At 55.0% G+C, this 16,108-nt stretch overlaps 1 long non-coding RNA gene across 1 annotated transcript in view; it reads left to right on the forward strand.

The window, feature by feature from the left end:
* LOC133225238 (uncharacterized) overlaps nt 1–11,958 on the forward strand; it is a 46,498-nt gene extending 34,540 nt beyond the window's left edge. The window contains exon 2 of the long non-coding RNA XR_009729076.1: nt 11,123–11,958. This is a non-coding gene — a long non-coding RNA (uncharacterized LOC133225238). The remainder of the gene's footprint in view (nt 1–11,122) is intronic.
* The last annotated feature ends 4,150 nt before the right edge of the window (nt 11,959–16,108 follow it).

The raw sequence follows: 16,108 nt of genomic DNA on the forward strand, positions 1-16,108 counted from the left end.
TACAGACCCGGGTAGGCTGTGTTTATCCTGGGGATTGGCCCCAGTTGCAGTCAGCTGGGGCTCAGCCAGCAGCATCGCTAGACTGAGAGAGATATATATATATATTACTTAAAGAAGCCTTGGTTGTTGAGAGGCCAAACCTGCTCGCTCTGCTGATGAAAAGCATGGCTTTGAGCAGCTTTACCCAGTCTGAACTGGTGGTACCCAGTCTGAACTGGTGGAGCTGTGCCAGCAGGAGTTGAGGGATGCACAACAGTGAGTTCAGCATCGCCACCATCAGTGAGATGCTTCAAGGGGCCTGCAATGGCTGGAGCTGGTGGGTCTCCCCCTTGCCACAGGGGCTGGTGAAGGGGTAGATTTCCAGTTTTCCCCTTTACTTTTGGTGCTTGAAGTCTCTGCAATGTGGGTTTTTTTGGCTGCTGTTCATGGCCAGTGGGGTGGGGATCTGTCTCCCAGGTCCATGGCTGGATTTTGGGACAATTTACAAGAGAGAGACCATAGAGCTGGCAAAAGGCTGGAAAACCACAGGGCTGCCCTCCCTCTGACTCATTTCACTGAGTCCTTCCCTGGCCTCAGCAGCCCAACATGTAGGATGGGTTATCCGGGTTGCACGTGGCTCTCCATCAGCAAAGGGGGTGTTTTCACCCATCATCCCATATCCAAAGGTTTCCAGGTCCTCTGAGCACCCTCCTAGCTGCTGGGTCAACCTCTCCTCCAGCCCCTGCATCCACCCTGGGAGGGCAAACCCAGCGGGCTCGGGGTTGGCATTCGGCCGGCTCCGCTCCTCCAGCCCTTGGCTGGGCAGAGCCCTCTTATTTGATCTGAAAGGAAAAATTTAATTAAATGAGATGTAGATCTCATCCGCTGGGAATTCTCCTTGTGGGCACCGTGCCCTGGATCCTGCCCAAGGCAACAAAGGGAGCCGGGGAGGAGGAGGAGGAGAGCGGTGGGAGGAAGGCTGGGCAGTGCCAGGCTCCCCTCACCTTCCTGCGCTGCACATTGCAGGACCCCTCCATCCTCAGTGCGTGCAGGAAACACCCCGACTCCGGTGGGGAGAGCCTATTAAAAGGGAATAAGCCGATCAATAAATCAAGGCACCTAAAAACGAGAGCAGGGGTTTGGGAGAGGGGGGGTGCTGGCTTTTCCCCTCTTTCTCAATTAAAGCAAACAAAGCCCCAAGTGCAGAGGGGCTGTTGAGGGGCTGAGCGCCGCGGCTGGGGTGGGTGCTGAAGGCAGGCAGGGCTGCGTGCGGTGAAATTAGCTCAGTAAATTACAGCTGTGATGTGGGGAAGCGTTGAAAAGGGATCGGCTTGGGAAGGGAGAGGGCTGCGGGTGCCCCAGGATTGCTGGGCAGGCACTGCCTTTACAGCCCCCTTGGTGGGGTTTGGGACAGAGCAGCAGGATGCTGTTGGAGGGCGGCAGCACTGCACTGGTTGGGTTTATTGTTGTGTTGGGAAATTGATGTCTTTTGGCTTTCCCCTCCCTGCTTTGCCCCAGGGCACATCGTGCTCATGCTGTGAGGGTGCTGAGGCACAGGGTGCCCAGAGAAGCTGTGGCTGCCCCATCCCTGGCAGTGCTCAAGGCCAGGTTGGACACAGGGGCTTGGAGCAAGCTGCTCCAGTGGAAGGGGTCCCTGCCTGTGGCAGCTGGAGGAGCTTTAAGGTCCCTTCAACCCAAATCATTCCAAGGTCATTCTGCAAGTGAAACTTAACCATGCGCAGCTACATTTGGGACTATCCAGGCTTGGTATATCCCAAGGACACCATCTCACATTCCCCATGGATAGTCCCAAATGGTCACATCCATCTGCTGGGAGACAACATGGGATTTCTGCACTGCCATGCTGGGCAGGAGGGCTCCGACATTCCCCAGGAGCAAATCCCAGTGGGAAGGGAAGGAAGCAGCACCATAGGGGTGACCTCAGCAGAGGGCACGCAGAGATGTACTTTCAGCCCAGCGTTTCCTAGAATTAGTGAGGAATTTGTTGAAGCTGTTCCTGGCTGGGGTTGGATCAAACTTCACTGCATGCAGGAATATAGAAATGTAGGTCAGGAAAAAAAGCAGCCAAGTGAAAAGCTCCTTGTTCCTTCTCCACCCGGCCCCATGGTGCCATCCCGGGGCAAAGGGCTCGGGAAGGACTGGATGTGCTGCTCACCTGGAACATGCCTCAAACCTCAGGGTTTTGCAGGGTGAAGCAGCAGCTCCCATGTGGCTGCGGATGAAGGACATTGGCAGTGGCACCGCAGTGGGGCTCCTGTTGCCAGGGCACGTTCTGCCCGCCCCAGCTTGCCCTCAGCCACAGGGCAGACACTGCTTTGGTACAACTTCCACGTCTTTCCCAGTTATTCCTGGTACTTGCTATGCGGTTTAAAGCACAGGCAGCAGCAGAGCAGTAACACCCGCTCCCATCATGAGGACAAAATCAGTTTTCAACATAGTTATAATCCTAGAATGGTTTGGGTTGAAGGGACCTTAAAGCTCCTCCAGCTCCAACCCCTGCCATGGCAGGGACCCCTTCCACTGGAGCAGCTTGCTCCAAGCCCCTGTGTCCAACCTGGCCTTGAGCACTGCCAGGGATGGGGCAGCCACAGCTTCTCTGGGCACCCTGTGCCAGTGCCTCAGCACCCTCACAGGGAAGAGCTTCTGCCTAAGAGCTCAGCTCAGTCTCCCCTCGGGCAGGTTCAAGCCATTCCCCCATCACCCAGAAGGGACAAACCCCCCAAGTTCGCTCCTTTCCAAAGACCACAGTTCGGGTGAGCGCAGTCACTGAAGCTTCCCACCCTGCCTCAGCAATGAGCCCTAATCCTGGCCTGGGGGCCCATCTCACTGCAGGTGAGAGGTAATTTTACCTCTTGATTCGGTGCTGAGGTCCATTGTGGGAATAAACAGTGTTTTGCTGTGCTAATTTACCACCACAGGTTGTGTAATTATCTTTTTATAGGGATGGGTGTGCTCTGGGCTCTCCTGCTGTGCACGGAGCCAGCTCTGCCTGTGTCTGCCTGTGAGAGATGGTCTGGCATTCCCAGTTTCTGCTCTGGGTTCCTCTGTGATTTCAGGTGGTTACCTGGGGATTATTCTCTGTTACAGACCCCCATCCGTATCACAGGGGTGCTGGGGTGCGATGGAGCTGGGGATGCTGTGGATGTGGTACCACGGGAAGAGGAGTGGTGATGGATCAGTGTTGGGTGGCTCCTATGGGAAGGCATCCGGATTTGAGGGGTGTGGAAGTGTGTCTTCAGAGCTGCCTTAAGGTGGCAAAAGGTTAACCTGGCTCTGTGAGTGGGGTTTGTATTGGTTCTAGGAGTGAAAGCTGAGCTTAGCCTAGGGTTATGGGGAAAGGGATCAGTGGAGCTGTCTCCCATTAGGGACCATATGGAGAGGCCCTGCAAACAAAATTGCTCTTCCATGGCTGATGGAGCCAAATGGTAAAGGAGCTGCTGTGCAGTCATGGTACTGGTGGGTGATGGGATGTGGCTTGTCCCATTGCAGTCCCAGTTCCCCTCTTTAGGAGCAGCAGCTCCCAGCATGCTGGGCTATGTGATGCTGCTGGTGACAGCACTCGGAAGAGGAGGTTCCTGCATTTGGGAAGTGTTGGCTGGATCATGCCAGGGCAAGTTTTGCTGCTTTTGGATGAGTCCCCACCGGCGTTACTGGTACAAGCCAATAGTTTCCATTGCACTGGGAAAGCGATGCTGGTGGTGATGAGTGATATCGGTTCCTTTGCACTAAGAACGTAAAGAGATGAGGCTGTGATATGAACCTGATGGCACAGGAGGGCTGATGGTTGTGTAGGGGAGCCAAGGGAGCATCCTCCCTCTGCTCAGCTTGCCCTGGGTGGCTGTGGACCTGGCCACCCTGCATAGATGGCATTTCATATCCTCATTCCTTCATACAAAAAGAAGGGGGAGAAGGGGAGCATGGAGAATTAATCAGCTTAGGGTCAGAACAGGAAAAAACACTGGTAATCCCCAGGGATAGAAATCAGCTCAAAGCTGCAAAATAAATGTGCAGCCGGATGGGTTTTCCTCCTTTCCTCCCCAGTGGGGCCGGTCTCAGAGAGCAGGAGTGGTGGAAGGGAGGTGGAAGCCCTTGTATCTGCACTGGAGATGCCCTGTGCTCAGTCAGGACGTGGTCTTTCCGCCTGGAGCATCCCCTTCCCCAGGGATGTCCGGGGTTTGTCCTCTCTGTTGGTGCAGACGGGGGAAAGCTCTCCAGCTCGTTTGGAAGAGCCCAGGGATCAGATGGATCATGAGGGATGGCAGAAACCACAGGGAGCTGCTTGGCTCCTGCTCACCCGCAGGGGGGGACTGCTGGAGTTATGGTAGGAGAAGCAAGAGTGCTGGGAGTTGAACAGAGCTCACGCTCAGGGAGCACGGTTCTGCTGCTCGGGCCCATCGATCAGCCTGTCAGAGCGTTATCACCTTGGGGATGCTTTAATAAAGACACCAGAGCTGTCATTGAGTGCCAGAGCCTGCCCGAAACCTGCCTGCAGCCTCTCCCAGGAGCCCCTCATGTCCAACCCTGACATCCTGCTGTGCTCATTGCCTTGGTGCAAAAATGAAGGCGAATGGGACTTTCTTCATTCCTTCCCTGCCTGTCAGTCCCTGTGACACATGGCTTTGAGGGGAGAGTGGCCTTTTCTTGTGGGGAAGGAGGGGGAGATACTGCTAGAAAGAGCCGGAGGAGGAGGGAGCCCGGTCCCACACGCAGAACAGGTTGGAGTGTGCGAGCAAGGAGAAAGTTGTCAGAGGTGTTTCTGTTGGGGGGTAAAAGTTCTATTTTTAGTCTTGTTCTAGGGTAAGTGCCTGTGTTAAGGGCTCAGGGGGTTGCTCAGGGCTGGTATTTGAGGAGGGGCCCTGTGTTTGTGTCTTGGGCTGCAGAGGATGCTGTGCTGTGAGTACATCCCGGGGCTGAGCCGCTGCGTCTCCCCTGGACCCTCATCCTCTGGGATGCAGCTGGGGTGTGTTGGCAAGCACGGTTCCCTTGCATTGACTGAAGGCTCCTTAAGGGGAGACCTTAGAGCAGCTCCAGTGCCTAAAGGGGCTGCAGGAAAACTGGAGAGGGGCTTGGGACAAGGGCCTGTAGGGACAGGGCAAGGGGAATGGCTTGAACCTGCCCGAGGGGAGATTGAGATGAGGCTGATGCAATGCTGTGGTCAGACATGGGTCCCTCTCTGTAAATTCTACCTGCTGCATCTCAACCTCACCAGTTTGCATCTTGGAGTGAGCTCTCCCTTTCTTTGGGTTAAATATCCAGGACTGGGGGGGTATCTCATAGACTGTGACCCCTCAATGATGCCGCCCTGAGCGTCCCCACTCCCCCTTGGGTCTCGGTGAGTGCCCGGCCATGGGGCTGGTCCCAGGGCCGCTCTCTGCATGACTCAGAGCGGTTTGCAGGGTGGCAGGTCGGTGACTCAGGCAGCTCGTGGTGGAGCTGACAGCACCTGTCTGGGCCAGGGTTATTTATTAACACATTACCAGAAAGGGCGGCATGGGAACACAGCGCTTGCTTCGCTTCCTCTAGCTCCAGGAGCTTTAATGACATCTTCGGAGGCGCTCTGGGAATCTGGCAAGGCTTTTTGCATTGCAGGCTTCGGTTAGCAAATGGAGATAATCTCTTTGGACTGAAACGCTGGGAATTAGGCTGGCTCTGGCAGCAGAGCCTGGTGGTTTAAGGAGAAGGCTCATTTGCTTTGCAGCGGTGTTGAAGGGTTGTGGTTGCACCGAGCCCGGGGGCTCCATTTTAGCCAGTTTAAAGCCACAATGAATGAGAGAGGTGCTGCTCCAAAGCCATGCCTGAGGAGGCTGGGCAGGGAGATGGGGAGAAGCAGTTTGCTGGTGAGAATGAGGCTGGGAACTGCTGGGGGCAGGCTGGGCTCCCCCTTCCCACCCCACTGCTTTTTCCACTGGATCAGTCAGCTTTTTATGGGAATGAGCCCTCCCGAGTGTGGTTTTCCCACAGCCCTGGATGCTGCAACCTCATAAGTTCACTCACAGCATGGGGACAGAGTGGGATGGGGTCTGGTCACTGCTGGGCTCCTTCCCCCCACCACCTGAGGGCCTCCATAGGACCCGTGGCTTGGCTTTGATGCCTGCAATGAAACACGGCCAACTCGGCCCTGTGGCATAGTGCACGTGGGTTATCACCACAGCAGCTCCCACTGGGTGAGCTTCACCATGTCAAGGGTGCCTCGTGGTCCAGGGCATCTTCCACTGGAGCTGGAGACAGCCGTTTCATATGGGGGATACTGGATGTCCCGTCACATTCCACACCAGGATGTGGCACGTCTCGCAGCCAGTGGAGAGGAGGAATGAGCTGTGGAGACCCCATGGGAGATGGGACATGTGCAAACAGGCAGAGAGTGATGGATGGGTGCTCTCGGCAGCATGGGGATCACAACCAGCTTGCAATGAGGGGGGCCCTATGCAGCTCTGTGCCCTGCTCAGGAGGACACCATACGTTGGCAGGCAGCGGCTGTGACTCAACGGGTCCGTTTCATCTCCCTCAGATCTCTTGCCCTTTTTTTTCCCCTCTTTAATCCATTTGCCTCATTGACTTTATTTTACAATGCAGTGCTGGGTTCACTGAAGAGCACTTTGGTCATTAAGCACGTTGGGGCATGTGAGTAAACCTGCATCTCCAAACTGTAAATCCCTTTAAAGCCAGTATCAAATGGGAGGGATGCGAAGGGCACGGCGTGACCCTGCGTGCCCCTCCAGCTGCGCCTCACCTCTGCTCACCACCACTCCTCATTTGGGATGTTTGGAAGGGATAAACCCAACCAGGGTGAGCAGGTCTGAAGCCCCATCCCCTTGCATGTCCTTTAAGGTGTCCAGGTCCCCATTCCCCACTGCAGACCTGGACTTTTCCCTTCCCTTTGCAGGGGTCTGGGGCCAGGCTGAGTGCTGCCGGGGTGGGTGTGCAGGGAGGGAGCAATGTGATGCTCTCACAGCTGTGCTGGGACCGGTTCTAGCTCTTTAGCTGCATTTTTCTCAATCCAGCCCTTCGGAGAGGAAGCGTTTGGATAGGAAACGTGGAATTGGGGCATGTCTGAGCAGGGCGAGGGGTCTGAGGGAGGGACACTGGGGAGAGGCAGCAGCAGCAGGGAGGTATGAGCGCTGAGCGAGCCATAGCGTGAGCGCTGCCAGAATCGTTTCCCTGCCTCTTGGTTTCCTTTCCTGTTTGGCTTTGCTGCCCACACAGTTTGTGCTCAAGCTGTCCGCAGACGCGATGCTCCCACCCTCCGCAGCCAAAAGTCCCGTTTCTATCCCTGCTCTTTGCTCCTTGCAAGCATGTGTTGGGGGGGACGGGGCAGGAGGCAGGTCCCCATCTCCAAATGCATCATTCCCACTGCAAACCCAGTGCCTCCTCCTCTGTTTGCTCTGGATGGATGCGCTTTCCTTCCCTGCTGCTGCTGAGTATGGAGGCAGCTTGTGCCCTTATTCTGCCTCCCCCCTGCTCTCTGGGGACCTTGCAGTGAGCTCATGTTGAGGAGAACAACAGCAGCGTGGGGGCTGGTGGCCAGGAGGCACCGGTGGCCTCAGTGTGTGGCCTGGCTGTGCCGCTGCTCATCCTTTTGCAGCCGCAGTGGTCCAGGGCGCCGGGAAGCAGATGATGCTTCATTGGGGAGAGTGGGGTTTGTGGGAGGCAACGGCCTGGGAGAACATAAACTGCACCTGAGATGTTATTCTCTGTGTAGGTTTAGTGCTGGGGGATGTGCTGGTAGTAGGGAGGAAGGAAGTTTGTCCTGAGTGGGATTTGTTCAGGTCACAGGGGTCCAGGGATGATGGACCTTCATTGGGAGCATCTCTGCTTCAAAACAAAGTGCTCTGTTTTATGGTGTGGGGTTAAAGTGGGGCACCCACACGGCATTGAACCTGCCTGGGCTCCATTTCCCCACCTGAAGGGTGACAATGAACCTAATCCATGCCCTAAGGCCATGATAATGTCCCCCTTGCAGGCAGGAGGACATCCTGCAGCAGCCCCCCGGCTGGATGTATTGTCGCCATTCCCAGTGCTCCCATCCTTGCAGCTGCACCGGGCTCCTGCCGTGCTCCGGCTCCATCCCAGCCAGCGCAAGGCCAAAAAGGCCTCACCGGGGTGGATCCCATCAGGAAGCGGCTTTGATCTCCGGGCGCTAACACGTCCTCAGATGTGCCGCAGGGGTGACTGCCCTCCTCCCGCGCCGGGAAGGGCAGATAACACATCAGAGCCCGCGCCCACACCCGCGGTATCGCGCCTTTATGGGCCTTTGATTGCTCCCAGCCATGCAGCGCACTCGAGGGGACTTCAAAAGCTGCGCGCTGGACCTGCAACGCCCTGAGCAAAGAGACCCGAGCCGGGCTCCCTGCGCACACAGGGACCTGTGTGGCTGCGCCCATTGACAGAGCTTTATGTCCTATTGCATCCTACAGCAGCAGCAGGAGGTAGTTTTTGGCAGATGAGTGGAGGTGAAGTTGGATGCAGCAGGGTTGGACCCTCTGGATCTCCTTGGTGGGCGCTGCAGGCCTCTGGGGTACCACAGTGATGTGGTTGCTCCTTGCAGTATCCCACATCCTGCTGTGCAGTGATTCCCCAGACCGTGGGCATTAAGGTTTAGTGCCTTGCAAACCCCAGTGATGCTCATGATGCAGGGAGATGCTCAGAGAGGGAGCCCTGGGCATTCAGATTCAGTGCCTTGCAAACCCCAGTGATGCTCATGATGTAGGGAGATGCTCAGAGAGGGAGACCTGGGCATTCAGATTCAGTGCCTTGCAAACCCCAGTGATGCTCATGATGTAGGGAGATGCTCAGAGAGGGAGACGTGGGCATTCAGATTCAGTGCCTTGCAAACCCCAGTGATGCTCATGATGTAGGGAGATGCTCAGAGAGGGAGCCCTGGGCATTCAGATTCAGTGCCTTGCAAGCCCCAGTGATGCTCATGATGTAGGGAGATGCTCAGAGAGGGAGCCCTGGCCATTAAGATTCAGTGCCTTGCAAACCCCAGTGATGCTCATAATGTAGGGAGATGCTCAGAGAGGGAGCCCTGGCCATTAAGATTCAGTGCCTTGCAAACCCCAGTGATGCTCATAATGTAGGGAGATGCTCAGAGAGGGAGCCCTGGGCATTCAGATTCAGTGCCCTGCAAACCCCAGTGATGCTCATGATGTAGGGAGATGCTCAGAGAGGGAGACCTGGCCATTCAGATTCAGTGCCTTGCAAGCCCCAGTGATGCTCATGATGCAGGGAGATGCTCAGAGAGGGAGCCCTGGGCATTCAGATTCAGTGCCTTGCAAACCCCAGTGATGCTCATGATGCAGGGAGATGCTCACAGAGGGAGCCCTGGGCATTAAGATTCAGTGCCTTGCAAGCCCCAGTGATGCTCATGATGTAGGGAGATGCTCAGAGAGGGAGCCCTGGGCATTCAGATTCAGTGCCTTGCAAACCCCAGTGATGCTCATGATGCAGGGAGATGCTCAGAGAGGGAGCCCTGGGCATTCAGATTCAGTGCCTTGCAAACCCCAGTGATGCTCATGATGCAGGGAGATGCTCAGAGCGGGAGGGAGGGTTTGCATCCACTCTGTGCTCACCAGCAGCATGGGAGTTAATGGGGAAAGAGGAGGAAAAGGGCTGTGACCTCCTCCACTCCCCCCCTGCTTTCCCCTTGGCTGCTGCTCTTTCATTGAGGCTGTGTATTGGCCTCCGGAGGATGAAGCTGGGTAACACCACAACATAAACAGAACATCTGGAAGCTCTTAAAGGGTTTTATTTTTTAACACATTTACAAGGGCTGGGGACACTTGCACACAGCGTTTGGCAAACCTGGGGACGATGCTGAGCTCCCTCTTTCCCTGAATTCCCAAAGCTGATTGTCAGGCTTTCCCTGGGGAAGGGGCATGGGACCTGGTTTATTCCTTTGCACCGTATTGCTGAGGGTGCGATATCTTGGGCAGGAGGTGCCAAGCTGGCTTGCATACTCCTTGTGAAGTCCAAAGCAAACAGATGATAAGTGTTGCAGGATGAATGAGCATAAACCTCTACCCTGCTTTCTGTGTGCCCCCAGTTAATGCTGGAGCAGGACGGGGCATCAGGCAGGGTTTGCTCTGGAGAAAAGCTGTTTAATGATCCTATGGAGTGAGCAGGGTGAGAATCAAAGAGGTGAGCAAATGACTGATCACCCCAAGTGGGCCAACGGCCTGTCTGAGCCAGATGGGAGCTGGTTGTGCCGTGCCTAACTGTGCAGTTTGGATCCTCCTGTGCATTGCAGCTGATTTCAGAGCTTGTAGGTGGGGAGCCCATGGACAGAGAGGGATAAATGAGACCCATTCTCACTGTGCTTTCTTATCCGTATCCTTCCAAAAATCTGCAGCAGATTGGGAAAAGGAGCCCCTTTCTGCTAGGGATGGGCTTGGGGTGGCTGCAGCATCCCTGGAAGGGAGGGCAGGCAGAGCTGCCTGTACCACCTGCCCAGTGCTAGCACTGTGCTCATCCCGCATCCCAGCTCAGTGCTGGGATGTTTCACCAGTGGCTTCCACCTCCCTTGGACTGTGTAACGCAGCCCACGTACACACAAGCAGAGGAGCTGCTTTCCCTTCCTCTGCTTCCCCAGATGCTCTTGTTTTGTCTGCCACATGGAAATGGCCATTTGATTTTATTCCATCAGCCCCTGGCTATGTCTCATTCACCCTCACACTATCCCGCACCCTGGTCTGGTGTCTCCTGATCCCGTGGGAGCTGCTTTTGAGCTCTCTGGAGTGATGTGATGTGATGTGAGTAATGCTGGATTTCCCCTGGCTGTTGTCAGCACATCCTTCACTGTGTGAATGGCAGCACGGGCAGAGAGAGTTGCTGTGGATAAAGAGCTGCTCCCAGCCTGCTTGGACATGGACTCTGCAGCCACAATGGGTCCCTCACAGCCCTCAGAGGGCTTCAGCCTCCAAAGTGTGGGGCCCTTGCTGATGCTGAGTGTGGGGTTAGCCTGATGGCACCAGTGCAGAATGTGCTCTAAAGGGAGATGCTGGGGTTGCTGGTGCATCTTCTCTTTTACACGTTGCTCCAAGCATTTAGTTTGGTGACAAAGAAAAATCAGTTTGTTGGATCACCACCCTGGACCCTTGATTGACATTGTGTGTTTCCTTTGCAGGGTCTATGCTGAAGGCTCAGGGTGCAGTGACCTGAGAGGAGACAGCCAGGATGCTACAGCACCGATTGTGACCACAGAGCCCAGGAGCACCCTCCTGAGGATGGGTGCTTCAGCTGCAAGCATGGAGACAGGGAGAGCAGGGACCAGCAGGTCGCCCTGAGCTCACCAAGGAGTGATGGAGCACTCAGGACTGTGGTGAGCTCCTTCATCGAGGACCCACCACCAAAACCAGCTGCCCCTGGACTCACTGGGCTCCACGTTCCCTGGAGCTGACCTTGCTCCCGACTCCCATGCAGAGCCAAAAGGACTTTAATAGCTGCTCTCCTTTGGGATTTGGAAATCATTCTTCTGGCTGGGAAGTGCTGGTGATGGATGGGGAAGTGCTCTTGGGTCACACAGTAGCTGGATGCTTTCCTCTGAGGATGACCAAGTGCTTGCCCGGTTCCAAAGAACCAACTGTGGATTCTTTCTCTTCTTTTACCCATCTGCTCTTCTTTTTGATGCCTTTTGGCTCTTTGTGAGGATGCCTGGACCCAGCCTGCAGCACGTGGCATTCACAATGCCTGCGGTGGGAACTGGAGGGGTGAAAGCCTTTGCAAGAGCCATGGGGCAGAAGCTGAGCTGATCGCAGTGCATGGGGTTCAAATCTGTTTGGCAGAGCCTCATCTTGTGCCACAGCTGTTGGGTGGCCTCAGGGAGGGTCCTTCTGCCGCAGCCAGCCAAGCACCCTCAGCCCTGGCACATCCCATGTGGAGAGAGCAGGGAAAACATCCAGATGGGGGAAAATGTCACCCTCAAACAATTAAACCCCTCAATAAAACCCATTGCCTCTGTGAGTGCTCGCTGTTCTTTTCCGTTTGCCTTGGCTCAGCCACACGTACATCATGGCCCTATCGCGGGGCTGCCGAGGGATGCGTTTGAGTGCACAGGAAACCAGCGCTCTGGCAGGCTTCTCTGCCCCAACAGAGCCAGGCCAACAGTTTAATACCTTTGCTTTGCAGTGAAGTTCTCCCCTGTCCTTTCCCCCTTCCCTGTCTGCATCCCTTACCCTTCGCTGCCCCATAGCACGCCTGGGTGAGCTGCCCCTTGCTTGCCTCCTGCTCCAAAAGCGACTGAAATACCAATTCATTCCCCTTAAATCCTGGTGTTTCCCATCCCTGCACTGTGTGATGTGAAGCGCTGGAAGGTGCTGTGTGGAAATACACCATAAACCAGATATTTATGGAATGGAAATACCCTTTTATTATTCCTTTAAAAAACAGATTTAGACCACTATATAAGAAAAAGGTGTCCTTTCAGTTAAAAAGCACAGTAGCCTCATGCACGTGGGTCCAGTAGAACTGTGCTTGGTGTGCAGCTGGTGACTTGGTGGCAAGCTTGCTGGTGTAACTGGTAGGATCTCTGCCTTTGTTTCTCTTCATGGTGAGTTCCTCCACTGGGGCAAATTTGTCCTTTAAAACCCATTGCTCAGCTCAGGAGCACCCTGGAGAGGTGAAGAACCAGGGTGTGCCCTGGGGCAAAACTATAAGAGAAGAGCAGAGCCCAGAAATCACGGAATCAGAGTGGTTTGGGTTGAAGGGACCTTAAAGCCCCTCCAGCTCCAACCCCTGCCACGGGCAGGGTTACCTTCCACTGGAGCATCTTGCTCCAGTGCCCCAAGCTTCCCCAGGCTCTCTCCCTGGTAGTTTCTCCTCCCTGTCTGAGCTGTGCTGAAGCTGGGGCCATGCCCCAGACAGCAGCAGTGCGTAGGAACAGTCCTCAGGCAAATTGCAGGCTTCCCACCCATGAGTCAAACCTGGATTTTCGGGCTGTGGGACCCATTGTCCCAGCCTGCTGGGGAGCTGCAGAGCACCTCTCCTGCCGAAACCAGACTGCAGCTATGGGGAGACACCTCAAGCGATGGTCCTGTGGGTACCACCACAAGAAGGGTGTGATAAGTGATGCTGGTTGCCATGGTGATGACACACACCGCGCTCTCTGCACCAAACTCAGTGTGCCTACCACTGCCATGTCCCTATAGGAAAGCTGAGTTGGAAGGAGGTTGAATTGCCACAGGGAAGGCAGAAAGACTTTGTGTCACTCAGCCCTGCCAACCCAGCACACACTGGTGATGCCATGGCCAATGCTCATGCTGTGGCATCCCTTCTCCAAACAGTTCCCTACCTTGGAGCTGCTCCTTCATTAATCCCAGCATGTGTGGACCTGCTGATGGGTGCCGGTGCTGCAGACCCTGCTGCAGGGATGGAGGGAGGAAGCTCAGTGCTTGGATACGGCCCTTTTGGAGTTCATAACTAATATTTGCTTCCAAGGCCGGTTGCCTTTAGTGTTGCTCTATAGATCCAGCTTGTTTAGAGCCTGTGAGCAAACAGAAAGCCGGGCCGTTAAAAAGGGAAGGGTGTGGGAGCTGTACTGCTATTTACCTGTGTAACCGGGAGGAAAACCTGCCTGTCATTCTCCCTAATAAATACAAACTGGAAGCACGGATAAACTGATGGGGATTTATTAGTTTGCTTTTCCAAAGGCAAATATTAAGACTGGTTGGTTCTGCCCAAGGGCTGCCTTTTGTGTGCGCTGCAGCCTCTGGCGCCTTTGGGTGCTGATAAAGGCGTGCTCTGGGCTCAGCCTTTATGCTCAAGGAGTTTCTTTTGAGCTCCTTCTGTGTTCCCTTTGCTCAGGCCTGATTCTGCAGGGGCTGAGCACCAGGCAGGGATGCAGGGCATAGCGCTGGATGGGTTTGTTGTGCTCTGGACCACCCCAGCCCTCACCTGCAGCATCGCACTGTAAGGGGTAACACACATCCCTGCCCTATTGATTACGCACTGAAAGCAACCAATCCAGCTTGCCTTGTACCTGCAGCCATGCACATCCAGCTTTGAAGAGACCCTTTTGGCTACCCCACTGCCAAATTACTGCTTCTTTTGGGGTATTGAGGCCAGCAGCAATACCACTGGGGACAAATGGATGTGAGTGCTGGCCTGGGGAAGCTGGATTAGGTTTTCCTTGGGTTCCTAATATAGGGATCCTGTTCCATAGAGGCTCAGCAGGCAGAAATCCCCTTGCTTGCTTTCATCCTTGTCCTTGGGAAAAAGAGGGGAGCGGAGTCCAGCTGGGATGGGGATGGCTTGAGGAGAGCAGGCAGTAAATTTTGTTTGCTCCAGGTTGAATGAACACGAAGTTAGAAACCAGGAGCCATTGCAAAGAGGAGGAGGAGCCGAGGGGAGCACAAGCCCAACCCAGCTTTCCCCTACTCACAGTTTTCCATGCTCATCCCTATTGCTGCCCCATCTCATCTCCTGCTGCACCGGCTGCTGTGTATTTACAGGCAGCCAGGGATGCTCATGGAGATGTTATTTCTCCTCCAGGGCTTGTAAACCCCATCTGCTGGAGCTGCCCACCAGCTCGGGGGGAATTGCCAGGCCTTGCTTGTGGCCCAGCACCAGTGATGGGTGCATTTGGAGGCTGTGTGTGTGCTTCATTCCCATGTTTGCCTTGACAGCTCAGAGGTGCTGGGCTGCGGTGCAGGTGTGTGCGGGATGCAGCGCACTGGGATGCTGCAGGGACCCAGCATCACTCTGAGCAGAGCAAACACCATCATGGCTGGGGGTGGGTGGTTGGGGTTTCCTGAAGATGCACTTTTTCCTGTTTCTTGATTTTTTTCACGTTTTCTTACTTGTTTCTCCCTAAAATAGTGGAACACTCACAAAACATCCCAAATCTGAACAATAGGGAGCTGGAAACAGCAGTTTTCGTTTCCCACATGATTCTTTCAGTTTGTTTGTATGTGTCAGACATGGACCCATTGCTTGAGCAGTTCATCTGGGGAGCTCAGAGCTCCTCTGCAAACAGGGGACCAAGGATGGAGCCCCTTGGCATCCTTCAGATGCTGGTCCTGAACATGGCAGGGAGGTAACTCAGGGCTCTTCCTTTCGTGGAGGCCCTGGACCAGTGATGCTCCATGATGATGCACTGTCTAGGAGAACCTGCAGTGCTCCTCCCTTGGGTACCTTAAGGCACTTAAACTTCTCAGCTGTTCAGCTAGGACCCAACACCACCTCTGCTCCCCTCACAGCTACAGCATGGCTGATGTGGAGCTGCACAGAAGCCATCTGAATGCTGCTTTTGGGCCACTGCTGCGGCTGGACTGGGTTATTGCTCCATGGAAGTCCTTCACCACATCCACTTGCAGGTGGTTTCTGCAACTGTAACGATGCTGTTAAAGAGCAGTTAAGCGGTTTTTGTTTGGGCTCTTTGGCTTGATGTGGGTGTTTTGTCTGTTTTGTGGCTTTGTTTGGGTTTTTTGGTTGAGTTTGGTTTGTTGGGGGGGGGGTTTAATGAAGAAATAGAAGAGGCTGGGAGTGCTCGTTCATAGAACCCCAGCCTGGTTTGTGTTGAAGGGACCTTAAAGCTCCTCCAGCTTCAACCCCTGCCATGGGCAGGGACCCCTTCCACTGGAGCAGCTTGCTCCAAGCCCCTGTGTCCAACCTGGCCTTGAGCACTGCCAGGGATGGGGCAGCCACAGCTTCTCTGGGCACCCTGTGCCAGCGCCTCAGCACCCTCACAGGGAAGAGCTTCTGCCTAAGAGCTCAGCTCAGTCTCCCCTCGGGCAGGTTCAAGCCATTCCCCTTGCCCTGTCCCTACAGGCCCTTGTCCCAAGCCCCTCTCTGTCCCCAAGAGCCTCCTGCTCTGATGGAGCTCCAACTTCGGCAAAAACCCCCGGAGGTCTTTGAGAGGATTTTGCTTCTCAGCCACTTCCCCATCATTCACCCCCTACAAGCCTATTGGAGGTCCCTGCCCCAGCGATGCCCTTGTAGGGCAGGAAGGCAGGAAGGGGATGTCCCTTCGAATGAGTGGGGAGGAGACACGCGGCTCGTGGGGAAGGGGCTGCCCCCGAGCGTCTGTTACTGGTGAGTTGTTTCAGCCTCTTTTCTATGTTTTTTCCTCCCAAGATGCTAATTGTCGCCGTTAGTTTAGTTGCAAGCAGGAGGG

Source organism: Neopsephotus bourkii, unplaced genomic scaffold (genome assembly GCF_033783945.1).
Source record: "Neopsephotus bourkii isolate Nb327-2 ecotype Australia unplaced genomic scaffold, CSIRO-AGI_Nbou_v1 NB_1749, whole genome shotgun sequence".
In the NCBI taxonomy this organism is placed as follows: domain Eukaryota; kingdom Metazoa; phylum Chordata; class Aves; order Psittaciformes; family Psittacidae; genus Neopsephotus; species Neopsephotus bourkii.